General features: G+C 41.8%; 1 long non-coding RNA gene across 1 annotated transcript; it reads right to left on the reverse strand.

Moving 5' to 3' along the window:
• Positions 1–221: 221 nt before the first annotated feature.
• LOC141938473 (uncharacterized) lies at positions 222–3,059 on the reverse strand. The gene is made up of 2 exons (XR_012627303.1): positions 2,516–3,059; positions 222–2,195 (listed from the first exon to the last, which is right to left on the reverse strand). It is a non-coding gene; the product is annotated as an uncharacterized LOC141938473 (long non-coding RNA).
• Between the last annotated feature and the right edge of the window lie 16,229 nt (positions 3,060–19,288).

Genomic DNA, 19,288 nt, shown 5'->3' on the forward strand with positions numbered 1-19,288 from the left:
GATACAGAACTTCCAAGCTCACCTTAAGAGGTCAACACATTAACTCTTAGAGAAGTCATTCGCCGTTGACAAACCTTGTACTACTCACCCTTAAGACTCACTGCAGTATCAGTTACATTAACTATGAAAAACACATCTCCTTGTCTTTCCAATAAACTGTTCCATTTGAAGTTTTTGACAGCCAAGATACACGGGAAGTGAAAAGAAAGTGAAAGTCAGTCAGCATTGTTCAACATCATTTTAATCTCCACCAAGGGAAAATAATATAAACATGTTAACACAAACAGAAAATGTTTTGGAAAAGACCATATGGTACTATGACAGGGTTTTAGTTTATAGAAATGTAATTTATAATTTTATAAAAAATATATGAAAGAATAACATCTTTCAGTAACATCAGACAGTATAGAAAAAATAAATCTCAACATTAGTTGTACTCTGATGGTCCTTCTAGTAAGAAATTTAAAAGTGCTTTTCAATAACAGTGTTACAACTCAAGATTAGTGCAATATGTCAAATCTGTTTTAAAGCAGATATTTATAGCAATTATGCAAGTTCTTACAATCAACAAAGCCCAATCTAAAAATTAACACTAAGTGAGGTAAGTATTCTAATTAGAATTAAACATTCCTTAAACAGCTTACACACCAATTCTACTGCAAGGAAAATACTGGTGCTCCTTCATAGAAAGGCTCAAACCTAAATATGACGTGAAACTTACACTACAAACCAGTGAATACTTGGAATTTAAAAAAGCTCTTGAAAAATATACAGTTTAGTATGTTTACAACCCAATGCTACAAACAGTACCTAATGCAAAATATACCAGCTTAAATAAACCCAAACTTTACAGTTAGTGTACTGAATTTGCTTTTGAATACACTATTTTGTTCCGAAGTCCTCCTAGAAGCTCCCATATAAAGTTAGCACATTAACTTAATGTAGAAATTTCACTGTATTTTTATCTGTAAATATGAACAATTTGGTTACAAACTATGACTGCAACTATGAGTACCATTACTCTTCAGGCAAGTGAAAAACACAGCACTAGTTGGGGGGAAAAAAAAAAAAAAAATCAAGATTTACTCTTCCCTGTTTTATACATGACAAGCTGGCAATAATAAAAGATACCCTATAGTTCTACAGGTTTTCTGCAGGAATTTGCAGAACTCTAAAACCACTTTTCATTTTATTGTAGTTTCTTTACTCTGTGATTTACAAGTAACTATTGCCTTTTATATGCAGGAGGCAAAAACTAGACTGCTAATGCTGAGCCCTTATGGCTCATTTGCATATGGAGCCAAAGGCAGTTCATATTTTATTTCTCAAGGTGTTTATAAGCAGGATTTAAGTCACTATCAACAACAGGAATAAAGTATAAATTAATGAACTTTCATTCTAATAGGCTATGGCTTAAAAAGCCTACCAACTGAACTGTTTTTTATAGTATTGCACTGAACTTTAGTATTGAACTGACAGTTGAAGCCCGCACAGAACCCATTTTATAAAAATATTGCAATAAAAAAAGCAATCAATAAAATGCAGTATCTAAAAAAAATGCCAGTAGTTTAGTCCTTTCTCCCACCACAGTCTGAACTGCATCATCTGAAATAGGTCTGGGACAGTCTTTGGATACCAGCTACGTAGTTCTTTCAACATAACAGACAACCCATAACAATAAGAGAAGCAATCAGAGTTTTCTACAGTAATATTATAAACTGAAAGACAGTACCCCTGAGTGTATGTCTCAAATACCTTAGAAGGACTTGTTGCCTTTGCTCAAGGTAGCTTCAGAAATTAGACACAATTATTCTGTGACTGCATATTATCTCTACTCTGTTATTTTACTGGCACGTTGAGTCCTTTTTAAATATGTTATATTAACCCTGATAATGATATGGAGACTTCCTGCTCCTAAACCAGGAAGCTGCTTCCTAAAATGCAGTAAGTTGTCATTGCAGTGACAAGTTGCTTAAGGCTTTAGTAGAGTCTCTAATCATCTGTTCTACCTTGGGATTTCCAGCTCCACTGGTTGCCAGCTCCTTGTCAATAAGCCCCAGGTCAGGCAAGTCGGGGATGGAATCGGCAACAATCCGCACTGTCCTCTTCTGGTCACCTCCAGGTGTTCCCATCAGGATTGGGATTCTGCGGCTTCTGGCAGCCTCGAACACAACTTCACCTCTCTTCACAATTCCCTGTGAATTTACAACAGTTAAAAAAAAAGTAGTGATACAAATACAGTATTTTAGTTCTAGCCTGTAGTTTACAAATATGTACTGAACGCCTGATAACGGATTAAGCCCTACATTTTACAAGGCAAATAAAAAAATCATTTAGAAGTCCTGTTAGCAGATTTACATGCACAATCATTAAAAAAAAAAGGGAAAATCAGCAAATCAAAAATCCCTGAATTGGTTTTAGAGGACACAACAGATGTATAAATTTAGTATAAATTCCTAGAAGAATTCTTGCTTAAAAGCCATAAAGTCTGACTACAAAGTTTAGAAATACTCACCCTATTTTACAGGTGAGGAATTGAGACTAAGAAAGATCGTCTGAATTCAAAGTGCTTTAGTTTGTGCTCAACTTGCATAGCACCCTCTGACAAGTTTAGCAATTTGATCCAAGATTTCACAAACCTACAGAAGAACCAAAAATTCAAATCAGAGTTTACATGTTCACAATCGCTAGCTGAATTCTAAGCTTTCAGTTTCTTTAATAAAAAGGCTAATACTGAAAGAATCTATGGCTGAAGGGGGAGTTGCAGAATATAAGTATGGTAAATCCATAAAAAGGAAAATAAATTCTAAATAACCTCTTACTAATAGAGAAAGGTATGGAATTGAAAAGTAACAAAGGTTGCTGACCAAGAGATACTGTACTGTCATTGAACCCATACAACAGAAGACTTTGAGCCTCTTGGATTTCAAGTACATGTGGGGAAAATAATTCAGAAATAAGTGAAAACAGAATTCAAATCTACTTCTGTGGAAAAAGTAGAAGCAGAGAGTCCCAGAGATACATAGGAGGCATAAATAATCCATTACAGCTCCCCAAAAACAAAAGACTAACAACATAATAGACAACTGTTTACAACGGACAGCTCAAAATTTAAATAACATCAAAAGCGGGACAAAGGGAAAGGGATTAAAATACAATCAAAAACAAAAAAATTAAGGAAGCAGAGCAAAAGCGTTACAACAAAATGAATATGCGCTACTCTGACTGGTTAGAGGAGGACTGTTAATACATCAAGAAATATTACCCTGCCATTAAAAAAAATTAGACCACAAACAAATGGTAGAAGGAAAGAATAAAATTCAAATGTAGCTGAAAAAATATTTTGTAAAACCATACAACAGTAATGGGTTTTGTATAGTTTGACACAGCCCTGTAAAAGAACAATGAGAATAAGGAATAATAACTGAAAAATAAGAGAAAGGGAACTGAAGAATTATCTTAGGAACAGATCCTTAAAGGAAGTAACAGCACTACAGAATGAGCCGTGTGTCCCTTGGGAACCATGGCGGGAGGCAGCAGACATGGTACCACACAAGGACTGGAAGCAGTCACCGTTCACAGGAGCCTGACCGCCTCATCCCTGCTCCAGCATCTTTAGTGGCTGAGCCTGGACGAGCTGAGGGGAAAACATGCGGGCTTATTCCAGCATCTGCCTGTTACCAAGAAAGAAAATACATCAAGTGACAATGACAGCCCGACACCATTCCCACTTACAAACAAAGGGAGACTTACCTGCTACACCTCAAGTTTTCTGGCTATAGCCTCAAGCACCAAGAAACTATCACTCATAGCACTCTGAGGAGGCATAATTTTGAGTAGAATTAACCCTGTGGCGTCCATCTTGCCATTTTATTCCCAAGAACTGAATCTCCTGTGCTGGTCCCTTGATCTTGCTTTTCTTTATGGCAAACCCAGCTCTCAGAAGAATCTCAATTACTTTTCGTCCTTTCTTGAACACTTCTTCTGCCTTGTTGCCTCACACAATGATGTCATCGATGTACTGTAGATGTTCAGGGGCATCACCCTTTTCCAGTGCAGTTTGAATTAGTCCATGACAAATAGTGGGGCTGTGCTTCCACCCCTGGGGCAGTCGATTCCAGGTATATTGGACACCCCTCCACGTGAAAGCAAACTGTGGCCTGCACTCTTCTGCCAAAGGAATTGAAAAGAATGCATTGGCGATGTCGATTGTGGTGTACCACTTGGCTGCCTTTGACTCCAGTTCATATTGGAGCTCTAACATATCTGGTACAGCAGCACTCAGTGGTGGCGTCACTTCGTTCAGGCCACGATAGTCTGCTGTCAACCTCCACCCTCCGTCAGACTTTCGCACTGGCCATATTGGGCTATTAAAAGGCGAATGTGTCTTACTGATGACACCTTGGGTCTCCAGTTGACGGATCAGTTCTTGGATGGGAGCCAGAGAGTCTCGGTTCGTGCGATACTGCCGTCGGTGCATGGTCCTCGTAGCAATTGGCACCTGTTGTTCTTCAACTCGCAACAGTCCTACAACAAAAGGATCTTCCGAGAGGCCAGGCAGATTAGACAACTGTTTGACTTTCTCTGTGTTCACACTGGCCACACCAAAAGCCCATCGGTATCCTTTTGGGTCTTTGAAATACCCCCTCTTGAGGTAGTCAATGCCCAAGATACAAGGGGCTTCTGGGCCAGTTACAATGGGACGTTTTTCCCACTCGTCCCCGGTCAAGCTAACCTCGGCTTCCAGTACTGACAGTTCTTGATATCCACCTGTCACTCCTGAGATCCAGATAGGTTCTGCCCCTCTATAACCTGATGGCATTAATGTACACTGTGCCCCGGTGTCGATTAAAGCCTGGTACTTCTGTGGATTTGATGTGCCAGGCCATCGAATCCACACTGTCCAATACACCCGATCATCCCTTTCCTCCTCCTGGCTGGAGGCAGGGGCCCTCTATTCCTGTTCTTGGTCAGAGTATTCACTGTCTGACCCTTGCCGTGCCAGGCCAGAGACTCCTTCATCAGGGCCAAGGGAGGTGATCTCAGTCTTCCTGTATCTGGGAGATCGCTGATTACTTTCTTGCGGTTTCACACCAGCTACATTAACAACCTTCTTGGATGTCTTCTTGGCAGGGGTCTTTCCTCGCAATTCATGTACACGAGCTTCCAACTTGAAGGTGAGTTGACCATCCCACTTCCTCATGTCCTCCCCCTGGTCACGCAGGAAGAACCAAAGTTCGCCACGTGTCATGCGCCTAGGTTTCCCTTTCCCTCTGACTGGGGTGGAAGAGAACTGATTTCTTGGGGTGCTCCTGACATTTAAGGCACTCGCCCGTAGAGATGAGGAGGTACCAAGACTCTCTTCAAAGTTCTGAAGCCAGGAAGAGACTGCCTCCACAGTTGGCGTACATCTTAGTCCTTCTCCCACATCCATTTCTGGATAGTACATCGCAGCCAAGCCAGCAGAATACGAGGATGGTGCACCTTTAATCACCTTCCTCCACATGGCCCGTGTGCACAGGACATCCTCTGGATTTTTAGGGGCTTCATCATTATCTGGATCACCATAGATGACTTCCAGCACTGCTAATTCTCTCAGGTACTGCACACCTTCATCTGCAGTAGTCCACTTCCCTGGGGAGTTGTCCGTAAGATCTTCCTTGAAGGGATATCTTGCTTTAACACTTGAAAGGAACCGTCTCAACAGACTGCAAATTCCTGTTTCTTTTCCAATTCCCCTTTCAATTCCTCGATCTCTAGCAAGGGAACCCAGCTGTTGGGCTTCCTTACCTTCCAGCTGCTGAGCATCAGCCCCATTATCCCAGCATTGAAGCAGCCAGGCAGCAATCCGCTCACCCGGCTGGCGGCTATAGTCTTTCCGCAGATCTCGCAGTTCTGATGATGTCAGGGACCGGGTAGTTTCTGCCTCCTGTTTGAGCTCCGTTATTCCCTCTTCTGACCCCTTTGCTGAAGGACCCGCTTCTTCCTCTTCTTTTTCGTCCCTTATTAATTGAGGGTATGGACCTGTTGTTCTCCTTGTCCACTGTTTCTTTTTTACTACTGGGGCAATCTCTGCTGTTATTGTTTTTGTTTGAGTCCCCATCTCCACCACAGTCCTTTGAGAGCACTGAACTGCAGCTCGATAAGCACAGGCCAGGCCCCAGTACAGCGCTAGGAGTTGCTGATTTTCATCGGGATAGACAAGGCACCCTTCTATCAGGTGTTGTGTCAATTTTGCAGGGTTGCTTGCCTGTTCAGGGGTAAGATCCCAGGCTACAGGAGGTGATAACCGTCCTAGGAATCTGCCCAAATCCTTCCACTCCCCCTGCCACCCAGGGACAGGCCGCCTCAGGGCACATTTTGGTATTCTCTCACCCAAAATTTGCCTTCTCTTACACCAAAAACCTAATGAGCTCCACACAGCCCACAATAGGCAAATAGCATCAATGAACAGTATCAAAGAGCTAACATAAGAATTAATAAGTACTTCAGGAGCTTGCAGAATAAAACCACTCATGATGTTCCCAATTTCTTCCAGCATGTTCCTGAGCTTAGCAAAATAAAGAAAAGCAGAGCAATAAACAAACCCGTGACCAGCACAAGAGCTTGTCGCTTACTAACTGCTATAGCTATAGCACAATTAATATAAACTGCCGTTGTCCCGCCCCACGTTGGGCGCCAAAAAAGACTCTGGTGGTTTGACCTTGGCTAAATGCCAGGTACCCACCAAGTCGCTCTATCACTTCCCCCCCCCCTTCCCCTTTTTTTCTCAACAGGGCAAAGACGGGAAAGAAAATAAGAAAGGAAAAAAAAAACCCAACCCTTGTGGGTAAAACAACAGCAGTTTTAATATAAGCAAAGCGAAGCAAAGGTCCGCGTGCGGAAGCAAAAAAAGGAAAACAGATTTATTCTCTACTTCCCATTAACAGGCGATGTCGAGCCTTCTCAGGAAGCAGGGCTCTGATACGCGTAGTGGTTGCCTCGGAGGACCAAGGGTGACCCCACCCCCTTCCTCCTTTCTCCCAGCTTTATACTGAGCAGACGTCATATGGTCTGGAATATCCCTTTGGTCAGTTCGGGTCAGCTGTCCTGGTTGTGTCCCCTCCCAAGATCTTGCCCACCCCGTCCCACTGTGGGGGGGGGAAATGTCAGAAAGAGCCTTGGTGCTGTGTAAGCACCACTCAGCAGTAGCCACAACACCAGTGTGCTATCAACACCCTGCCAGCTCCCAACATAAAACACAGCACCATGAGGGCTGCTACAGGGGAAAACCAATTCTGGCTCAGCCAGACCCGGTACACTCACAAAGCAGGACAGAAAAGCAGCACTTGGCACCCTACTTAACCCTTGCCATCTAAAAATGCAGAATTGCTTTAAATAGGATGGTATGCTTTGATTTGTCACAATGATTATGATTACATTTATTTTCTGCTTGCAGATATTATTATTAAAAAAGACATTTCATTTCAATGTACGTATAAAATCAAAGGAGAAAAGAAAGGCAGTGTGCCTGATTTAATTACTGTCCTGGTTCTTTCAGTAAACGATGGCTGAGCATACCAATATGAATAAGGATTTGTAACTAAACGTCACACTGTAATTATGAAAGAGCAGGAAACTGAGATACAGACTGTGATCCTAACTGCTCCATGATAACCATATGAACGCGTATCACTCCAAGTATTCTTTCATGACCCCGGACTGCTCTTTTGCCCTTCTTGTCTATTTATGAAGGAAAAACCTCTTGGCATCTAAATGATGGCTGTGATGTTCTGTGATGCTGATCTTCTAACTGCTCCATTTACCCGAACAGGATTTACAAGTACGTGTCATTAATAAAATCTGTGTCAGCCAGAAAGGAATCTAACTTATACCCAGCATTGGAACATAGCAGTCCTTCACCTCTCTTCACACCAAAAAAAGAGCCAAAAATACTAATTTGCTCAGGAAACAGTATTTTCCTTGACCCACTGAGAATACACAGCACGGGCCAATCATCTGTATCTCAGACACGTTTTAAACACATTCTGAAGGACGCACAGCCAGAAGCTAGTGTTACACGCCTCCTGCAGCTCACCAGCCAGGCTCCTTCGCAACTCAAATTTTCAGGTAAAACACACTAAGACTTTCAAGATAAAGTTAAATTGGTAGCAGTTCTGGAGGTTTCTTCCCTCATTTAAAATTGGATTAAGATACACCATTCACTTACATAAATAACAGAACAGAAACAGGACTCGGACTCTCAGTTTAGTAGGACTTTTCCAGAATGCTGGAGGACTAACTTTATAGTAGCCTATGATTTCTATTTAGTTTCATTCCAATTTAATACTAACTTCTTCTCTAGTCATTACTTCTTCTTCTCCTTCCTTTCAGTGACTTAAGCATCAATCCTCCTAAGAACACGCCTAGCCACAAGCATGCAATGGTTATTTTTGACCAACACAAACACGCTCTTTTCATTTGATAATGCTACCTATTCTTTCACTGCAAAGCCCACAAAAATCCGTTTCCCCCGTCCCCAGTGCTCTTTCAGAAGCTGTAGATCAGGGTTAAAAGAGTTTAAAAGATGACAAGTTTTATTTCATTTCCCTGCAGACCTTAAGTTACTCCATTAGTGTGTCAGATTTATTAAACAATGCTTTGGGGAAAATGTGTAGCTTAGTACAAGAGGTCATTCTGAAAATACAGAAATCCCTCTGTTTCTAACTTTTCTAGCTATGGAGAAACCAGCTGCATGTGACTCTCCGTTCTACACTTCGAAGCCACGATGGAAGTTGGATGTACATGTGAAATCAGGCCACAGTTCTGGCTCGTGCTGCTCTCCCTTCACAAGAAGTTTCACAGAGGAATAGCGAGCATTTACTCAGTGAGTCTTTTTCCCTTGCAAAATTAAAAACTACCATGAACTTCCCACTTTAATTGCTATTAGGATATCTATAGAGTGGTGTTATTGATCAGTTTTTGCTATGGTCATTATTAGTACTGCTTACTTTTTTATTATGTCCAAAATCTGTAGTGACAATGCAAGATGCTACTGAGTGCCTTTTTGGCAGAGAGACAAAGCTCTGTTACTTACCATCACAACCTTTATATTTACAGGTTTTGAACAAAATAAACTGAACTGTTATGACACATTTCAAGCAGAAAACTGAAGGGGCAGTTTAACCTGTTCTGTAATGTGTACATCTCTGAAGGTGGCACTTGGGAATGGTGAAGCTTTCAAAAAACCTCAAGGAGTTGCGTGCCCAGTTCCAATTAAAAATCAAAATATGTCATTGTTTTTAAACACAGAAACATAATTTGCTGCCAATGATCCACTAAGGTAATTTGAATGTTTTATTTTACTCATAAGTATCTCTTCTCTGGTTCTAAGCTGTTGTCTGACAAAAAAATACAGGTTAGGATCTTTTTTTCCTATTCTCTATTTAAAGGCAAATTAAAAACACTGAAAAATCTGTTTTCCTTGCACTGACAAACACAAACGGATTACACGGGCAACTTTGTCAGACTCTTGGAGACTTCTGCTGTGCCAGAAATCTCAGGAAAACATCCAGCAAGTGCCATCTGCCCCGTCTGAGTCTCTGTGCCAGTGACACTGTCCTACAAAAGCAGCTGCCCCTGCCCAGAGCAGAGCAGTGCTGGGCCAGAGCTCGCTGCCCAGGCACGCTGCCCTCCGCAGAACCTGCTGGCTCTGGCAAGAGCCCCCCTGGGCTGGAGGATTGGCCCCGGCACCACCGGCTCCTGCAGCCCCCGCGGCGGGCACCCAACAGCCTGCTCCTGGCTTCAGTGGGTCCCAGCTGACCCCCAGCTGCAGGGCTGCCTTTCCGTGCTTTGCTCTCCAAACAAGTAGGGTCACTTCTCAACACAGCGTACTTCTCTGTGCCCTTATTACATTTAGAAGATGGTTCACATTTCAAAAGCAAGCAAATTTCTTTCTGTTTTACAGTTTGTAACTACCTGTGGTAATGACCCACTACCAGCACTGAAGTTTTTTGTACTTTTTCTTTAATAGCATTTTTATTTGTCCCACTCCTGGTGCGGAAAAAAAGGCAAAACAAACCAAAAAGACCCACCACAAAACACTGAAGTGTTCTGTCTATGACTGCCAGAATACTCAGGACTGAGTCAAAGACCTCAGGAACCAAAAGCATGGATTTCTTCAGAGCCAGTCCTCTGGCTGCAGGTTGGTCTGGTGAGCCATGCAGAAATTCAGTTCTGCCACAGATGGAATCTAAAACACATGCTGACGGCTGCACTCCCCAGAGGTAACTCCCTCACTCTGCCTCACAGAGATTCTAAAAATAAAAAGACAGTAGCCAAAAAGCTCTCTAATTGCTTGTACTAAATATTCTAAACATGACTCCAAGCAATATCAGTGTTTGGATATACAGGGAAGGAAATGTAAAAGAGACAGTAAATGAATCAAAGGTGCCAAGGTTTTGTCTAGACTAGAGATGAGCATCACATTCAGCAGCGAGCCCTCTGGAAAGCTTGTACTGGTGCCAGAGCCAAAGAACAGACTCTACAGGCACAGTCTGCCTCATCAAAGAAATTCCACTGTCAGTCATCGAGTGCTGAAAATAAGACTCACCATCTCTTTAGAACCAGGATCTGAGCACAGCAAAGAGCAACAGGAAGAAAATGCAGACCAAAAAGATAAAAAACCCAGTTTCAAACTGGAAGCATGGAAAGCAGAAAAAAGTGAGGCTAAAGGTGGTGAGGGGTGTCGAGAAGAAGAGATAAGGGCAAGAACATATCCTTATCACCTGGACATTAATAATTTTTGCTTTTTTTCTTCTAGTTTTATTTCAGCCACCTTCTCTATCACAGATCAACAAAATAAAATGAGCGACTCAGAATGCAAGGGAAAAATAACTTGGAATTTGAATCCATTAAGTTTGAAAAGTGAGATGTGACAGCCAAACTGGTTTCATAAATTAAGAATCTTCCCAGCCTCATGGATCATCACTGACATCTCAAAATGAACATTTTAAAATAACTGAGATATTTTAGCTTGAAGTACTGAAAAAATTGACAGAGATCTATTCTTGCATTGTTCTCGCTGTGATGCAACATGAAAGGACAAGAAATTTTGTCCCACCACATTATGGCAATGGCTTGTCTGCTGATTAAGGGACAAGAGAAGTGGGATCCTGCAACACCTTGGGTTGGCTCTGGTTTATCAGTCAGCTTTAAATAGCACACACCATACTACCACAGCCATCAGGACATGGCAAACAGAAACAGTAAGAAAACTGTACAGCAGCTGTAAGTGGCTGCAGGGCACAGCAGAGCTTTTCCCTTCGTGTCTCCCCCTGACCTGCAGTTTTGGTGGTACCAGTCCCAAAGCACTAGCAGTGACTGCCTGCTGCCCCCTGAGCTGTGCAGCACACACACTGCACAGCACTGAACCCCAGGGCTGGGATTTAGGTCAGCAGCAATGACCTGCACACAGCGCTCCCAGCCTGGGCTCCAGGGGTAAGCACTGCTCTCCCACCGGCTTTTAGAACAGCCTAAAAACGGCTGCCAGCCCAAGGCAGCGCCTGGCCCTTCCGAGGCGGCTCTGCGGAGGGTTCTCAATGGCTGCAGCTGAAGCAGAAGCTGTCTGGGAGAGCCCCAGCCTATGGCTTCAGGCCTTCAAGCTTTATTCAGCATTTTCCAGTCATTTTTCCCCCAAATGAATGTTAGCAGGAGAGGACATCCAGTAGCACCAAAACCAGATCCTGGCATTTGTCTTAATTTATAACATAAAAGAAAAGAGACTTTGCATTATTGGATATTACAGCCATGTTTATGAATCCACCTGCAAAAACAACTTGTTCCTTCCAGCTCTAAGAGCCAAAGAAATTTAACTATGTTTCAGTTAGTACTTAACTGCTTACTTTCAGGAAAGCAACACAATTTTGCTAATTTTTTAGAAATGAAGTCATGCTGATTAAAACACTATAATCAATAAATATGAAATAAAACTGATTTTTTTGATATGGGTGAAGACTTCTTTAATTTTCCTGACATTACATCACTTGAAAAATAAAACTGCAGTTAATTTTATACATGACTACTTACCCAAAGTATTCTCATGCTGTCATGGATCAATGCTGGAAGCACAGTCTGTGTCTCAGCAGCACTCAGTGATCAATGTGATTGTCTGAGCAGCCATCAGAGAAGCCGTTATGTTAAAGATTAGCTCCTGAAGACACATCAACACTATCATCACCGTTATCTCAAATGGCCTGTTTACTACACAAAATTACTCTAAAAATGTACTTTTTCATCCTATATTGAAAGTATGTTTTAAAAATCAAGCACAGAAGATGTTTGTTTTTAGCAGCAACCCTTTCTATCTTTCTCCTACTCCAGAAGTCTCGCAGCACACCAGACTACCAGTTACAGCTCAATCAGGTCAATTCTTAGAAGGACCCAGGCTCAGATGTTTGGTTTGACACTACCAGGTGTTGTGTTGGCAGTGTGTTCACAGCCCAGAAAAAAAGTCCAAGTATCAGCTGCTCCTAGAGACTGTGGTCTGCCTACAGCACCCAGCGTGACCCAGTGCTCACTTCTGGACGGCAGCTCACCTGGGACAGGATTTGTTCCGCAGGGGAACTTCCAGCACTGCACATGCAATGCCCCTTCAAGGCCCTTGCTCTCACCAAGTCCAACTCCATTAACTAGTTTCTATAGTCTAAAGTAAGTTGGAAAAATCTTTAGCTTATGACACAGCAGAATGGAAAGTGGACAGACCTTGAAAAATTGGGTCACTGGTGTATCAGTTTCCCACCCCATGTGGGCAAGTGTTGCTGTGGAGACTATTGCACTGTAACTGAAATACCGCTGCTTCAAAGTGAAGTCTGCCTTAAGGATCTTTTTAACGAAAAAGAAAAATTAACATTTTTAACACTGCTAATCCTTCCACAATTGCCCAGAATAACACTGGTGTTTATCTAGTCTAAGAATGCACTGGGTTTCGTTTCAAAGGCGCAGAGATAACCTCAGCTGTGTTCAGACACACCTCCAGCAGCAGGCCAGGCAGCCCTAACGGCAGGAAAACACCATTTCATACATCAGCCAGCATGCTCACCGAGAACAGCAGATGCAAACCAGCCCTGAATGGCACCACCCCACATTTCCACTCAGAAAGAGATTTCTGTGAGCTTGGGTTCGACAGCTGACACAGCAGCTCAGCGAACTTGGGTGCTACCTTATTATTACGGGTTCTATTAGAATCTCTGTAATTAGGGAACTGTCAGCACTCCCAGTGTGAATTCTTTTCCAGGGGTTAATAACTGAGCTGTAAAATCTGCTTTGGGAGGGGATTTTGCATCTGGGTGTGAAACCCTTTTTTGGTGCAAGAAAAAAAAAGGGGTCTGCGTTTTTCCTCTTTTCTCTGAATATGGAGAATTATAACGCTTGAAAACACCTGAAAGCATTCTGAAATACAATGCCTGTAACAATAGAGCAGCACTTCCAGAGTTTTTAAGAAAATAATTCAATACGAATGTCTTCTTGTGGTTGTGTGGACATAAAATGGACAAGAGATTTATGAGATGCAGAGGCAGCTCCTGCCAGCGGACTCTCTGGTGACTTTAGGCAGGTACCAGTGTCCCGGTGATTCGCCTTCCCTGCCTCTGGGAGAAGGATCATTGGTGTAATGCTCTACCCATGAAATGCTCTCACCGAAACCCAGGGAACACACTGTGTGACTGACAGGTCCTTTTTCATACAATACACACCTGCTGACCCTTGCACACCTGCAGACTCCACCTGCTTCACATGCCCAGAGGTGCCGTGTGTGTGACAAGTCAGGCACCTGCAGACATTCAGTGTCACTCCATCGATATACCCGGCCCATATGATCAGTGAGAGGGCTAATACCAGGTTCAGGATCCTGATTACACCTGAACGTTGGAGAGAGCTTAACATACATATTACAATAGCCTGACCATTTGTTAGTGCCCAAATAACTGTACCAGGAAATCCTTCTAAGCTGTTTAATCAAATATTAAAAAATGTGAACAAGGCTTTTTACTCCAAGATTTTCAGAGTCACCACTGCTGGTATTACCTTTGGCCACCTCCCTATGTACACCTGATCAGAAATCGGTGTTATAAAAACTGATCTTTTTAAATCCTACAGAACTTTTTTGCCTCTCAAAAGCAGAACCTCCCATATATGAAAGGTAAACCAACAACAGAACAGCTCTTGGAAGTAGCACAATTAGAAAAATTGCCCTAATTTCAAAACTGAACAAGTTAACTCTTCCAGGCACTATCACAGGTACACTTCTTCCCTGAGGGTTTCAAACAGAAGGACTCACATCAAGAGACTTGAAGCCTGATGCTGCAGCCTGGCCATCAGCAGGATCTCAGGGCAGTTTGTGCAGGGAGATACTGCAGTGATCAGTCTCTTCCACGGCATCACACTGACCAGAACAAGGAACCACTGTATCTGCACAGGGAAAGTGAGCTCCGGGCTTTAATCCTCTGACACTACATTCACAATCACTTAATACTTGCAATGCTTCGTCTTTAAGAGTATAACAGTACCTTTTTTAGAAAATAAATAAATAAAAGGCTGCTCACTAAGTACTTAAGGCACAAGCTAAATGACAGCAGAAATCAGAACAAGTGAAATAGTTGAAATCAACACTTCATTGTACCAGGACCACTCACAATGTACACATGTTCTCACTGCAGATAAAAACACTATTATTTGCCTATAACTATGGCTTCAGGAAATGGGTAAAAAAATTGCCTTTGATTCACTACTAGAATTACATTATTCCTTCAAATAAATCTGAACAAGCAAAAAAAAAAAAAAATTTCTTGTTTCACTCCAGGTAAGTGGTAAAGATAAAACACACACTCAAGTACTCCTTCCTACCACGTCAGACAATCTGAACATCCAAATTCCTGGTACTGCTCAGAACCTGGAACTGCAGGAGGCAGACAAGGGAACCACCGGGTGGTGTGACAGTTAGGGATGCTTTAATACATAGAACACCCCTGGTTTTCTTTACATCTCTACTTTCTCATAACAGAAAACAACTATGAAAAAGAAAAGTCTCACCTAAGCCATTGTTTGCAGCAAAAATCTACCATAGGTTTAAGTATTTTACTGAGCAGAGATCAACTTAAAATTAAATCCACAACAGAGTCTGGGTTTAGAAGACAATGTTAAATTGATAATAAAACGACCACACATATTTTTCCTGAAAAAACTGAAGGTTGTCTGTCTGTTACCTTTGGATTCAAATGACAAGTATTTTAATAAAGCCTTGTTGATGTGAATATCCTACTGCATCACTGCACGATGGAGAACCCCGCGCGTAGCAGATCGTGTGAACTGTGTGGCAGAACCTGGGAGGCCTTTGCCTTGTCTGAGCCTCTGCAGCACTTTAACCACCCCCTGAACTAAAGCAGAAGTGCAGCTTCCAAAGGGCTTGTCCACAAGGAGCCAGTGGCACCACACTGTCTCTAATTGTTCTAACGCAGAGTTATCTTACAGAGTTCACCAAATACTAGATTTCATAGTATAGTCAACCAAGATGACCCAGCAATTTACAGGAACAAACCAAGGCCTCGTGTTTTACAACTAAATTCAGATTCAACTGACATACAGAATGAACTTTGCAAGCAACAAAGAACCTCCAGTAAAGACCATTACCAAAAAAACCCCCCAAACCCCATACACTTAGAAAAACTGCACAAGGCCAGAGGAACACATTTTATCACCATTTTAAACAATGTTTCAAGAGGAGACAAAGAAAAAGCAAACAAACAAAAACACCCACACCACTCAAACCTCAAAGTGCTATTTTAAAAACTACCTTGTAAAATCATCATCATCCAAAGACTTCTCAGAATTTTTTCATCCAAATGCCCTGGGTGGTTTGTAGGTGTTACCGGAGCCACACACCCACCCTACAGACAATGACATTACAGAAGGGTAACTTCAGACAAAGTTATACAAGGTTCTCGCTGATGGTCAAACACCAGAACAGCGTCAGAGTTTAAAGCCATTTCCAACTTCAGAATTTGGGATTTCCCACAAACTTGGGAATTTTCAGAATCAGACTCATTCATTGTTAAAGAATAAAACTTCAGCAACTGCGTGTACGTCTCTATGTGTGGATCTCCTAAGTTAAATTTACTTCTTGTACAAAGTACATGAAGATCTCAATTTTCAGTATCTTCTTTCTTCTAAAAACTAGGAAAAAGCTTGCTGAATCTTATTCAGGGAGTGCAAAGTTCCGACAGCTCATTTAGTCCATTACAAGCCTCACTACCCAATTCCAGCTGCAGTCTGAATGAGGGAATGGGTCAGTGTGTGCTGCTTGGCCTCTTCCACGAGCAAATAAAAGGTCTCTCTTCTCAAAATCGCTATTGATACAGAAAATCCATACTGGCAAAGAAAGTTAATACACTGTGGATTTAACTGGGTGAAAAATTACTGTATCCTCATTTTTTACCTGAAAGAAAACAAATTATTTGCAGAACGAGATGTCTGTAATCAGCATCAGTCAGCTGATAAATGTCCTATTGCTGCTTCACTCTCAGTAATATATAGATGTGCACACTGAATACTTCTGAAAGTACTCAACTGCTCTAAAGAAGCCAATTTCCTAAAGCAAAATCTTATTCTACTTCAAACAAGAGAAAGAGCAAACCACCTTAAAGTTTTACTGTACATACTGTCAGATGATACTCATTCAAGTTACAAATTCTTTTCAAACAAGTAACTACTTTTGAACTACACGGCCTTACCTGTACTGCTCTTAAGCAAGTTGTCTGTCATAGGTTTTACTACAGAATTAAGCAGAACGGGACAGCGTATGAAGAAATAAATTAGTGTAGTTGGAATATAAAAAAAAAGTCATGGAAAAAGTATTCCTAGAAAGCAGAGCTTTAAATTTAAATATAATTAAAAATGTATAAATAAATGAAGCAACAGGGTATGGAAAATTATGGTGCTGCGTTTCTAGTCCACACAGATTGGTGTGCACACTTAATTATTTAGGGATATTACAATGAAAACCAGAGTTTCTTGACCAAGTTCCACCAACTACGGTCTCATGATGGCCACCCGAAGGCAAACAGGTTCAGTAAGAACTGTTCATCCAGGTTTCAGCTCCAGCCACTCAAAGGCACTTCTGAGGGGTGCCACACAGGTTTGTAGAAATTAAAGAGTAAGGTCAGAAGCACAGTCATCAATCACGAGACTGCAAGCCAAACCAGCAGAGGCAGCAGGAAAGGTTACAGCTAAGAATCCTACAAGAATCCTGAGGAAAAGAAGAGGATTGAGGGAAAAAAAAAGAGGAAAAAAGATGATGATAAGGCAAAGTAAGTTTTATAGACAAAAGTGATCTTACAGAGAGGAGAGTGAGGAATATTAGAAGAAACCATTTGAGAGAGAGAAAAAGCAAAAGCCTTACTGCTAGCAGAGCAGTGCAGAGGCAGAATTCTGTTTTCCTCACTCTATGTTTGAAGCTCAGGTATCTCCAATCCACCTCCTGTCAGCTGCCCATGGACAGATCCCAGCACCTACATGGAGCTGGCACAAATTTAACCAAACACTGCACTTGTACATCTGTACAGACCAGACCACAGAAACAAAGCCTGAGTCACCTTCTAAAATCCACAGCAGTTTGATCAATGGTAAGGACACAGAAGGCATTATCAGAACAGCACAACCTCATCCACAGCTCCGTATCACCCACCGCCTCCTTGTTCACCTGCCACGTACACCCATTCCTTCTCCTCCAGCCCAAGCCCACATCCTCACAATCCATTCATTTTAATTAGTCTTTCATTCCTATGCCATTAAATTCCATATTCTAAGCGGTCTTCTGAACACAATTTTTGGAAGAAGCACATTCTACAATAAATGAAGAGAGTAAAAACAGAGAAACATAGACAATGCAGAGGCATAAGGAAGGGACGTTGATGCACCAAATAGTAACAGAAACAATTCCCCCTCATTCTTAAAACCTAGCAATCCTCTATCTAATCTTTAAAACAGACAACGCTCATTATACAATACATAAGCACTGTCAACATCCACAAAAACACACATATTACATTCTGAACACATACACTAAACACACTCCTATTAAACTCAAACCAACATCGCTATCTCACAGGCTGGGATAAAGCACCCTGCTTACTGCAAAATTCTTAAACAGAACTAAGTGGAAAGGGTTGTGTGACATTTCACATGCAATTATACTTTCTGAAGTCAACAGGCTCCACTATGCAGAACTACAGGTGTTCATCTAAAAAAAAAATTAACCTTAAGATAGATCCATACGTACGTAGAATTAGACTAGCAAACCTGTGTGTGCTGTACACGTGTTAAACAGAAAACAACCCTTGCTCTTTGCCACTGCTCAGTACAAAGCATCACTTACTGTACACGTATCCATGGAGTTGGTTCTAATGAATTATGGCATTAAGGTGAGTTAAATCAACAGAAGAGTCTGGTGCCAGGACAGTTTGAATATACATCAGTACAAATTCACTCTCCTACCCTTTCTAAACAAACCTGGTGTTGAAAACACCTTTGTATGAATCCAGCAGATCTTGCACTGACAATGACTGAAATCATGAACTGGACTGACAGATCAGAGCTGCTGTGTCATTTCGTAAGTCTTCCAAGTGATCATGGTGCATTTGTACTCCCACCACAAGGTTCCTAATGCGGATAAACATGTGAAGACCTGACTGTGAGGCACTGTGGACCTCACATGCATCAGCTACATCATCCATGCAAAATGAAGCTGCACACATTAGCTAATAAATGAACACAAACAGAAATCTGCTCCAGAGAGCTCCCACTGCTGGCTGAAGTGCAATGATTTTGAGATCTGGTCACCAGCACTGGGACCCAGACCTCTCCCAGTTCAGGAAATACTGTATTCCCACAGACGGAAACTGCTTTTAATCTTTACTTGGAGATTCTGTTTGCTGAACTTGAGGCAGCTGCAGCTCTGAGTTGCAATAAAACTGCATGTAGCAGGAGCATCAATCACCTCCTTCCTAAATATATTCACAAAAGCTGGAAACAAAGATTTTTCACACATCAATGAGCAGGGAATACATATTGTTAAGTGCATTGCTTTAATCCATTAGCACGGGAGTCACTTTAGTGTTCGCTTTAATGATTAATGCAAGAATCAGTCCGTGCTAAAAACATGATGCCTGTCCAGTTGTGGGATCTTCTACATATTTTCCAAAACCTATTCTTCCCCATACCTTTTACCATTCATGCATCCAGAAAAATGCTTTCTGAG

The sequence above is a fragment of the Strix uralensis genome, unplaced genomic scaffold (assembly GCF_047716275.1).
Source record: "Strix uralensis isolate ZFMK-TIS-50842 unplaced genomic scaffold, bStrUra1 scaffold_64, whole genome shotgun sequence".
In the NCBI taxonomy this organism is placed as follows: domain Eukaryota; kingdom Metazoa; phylum Chordata; class Aves; order Strigiformes; family Strigidae; genus Strix; species Strix uralensis.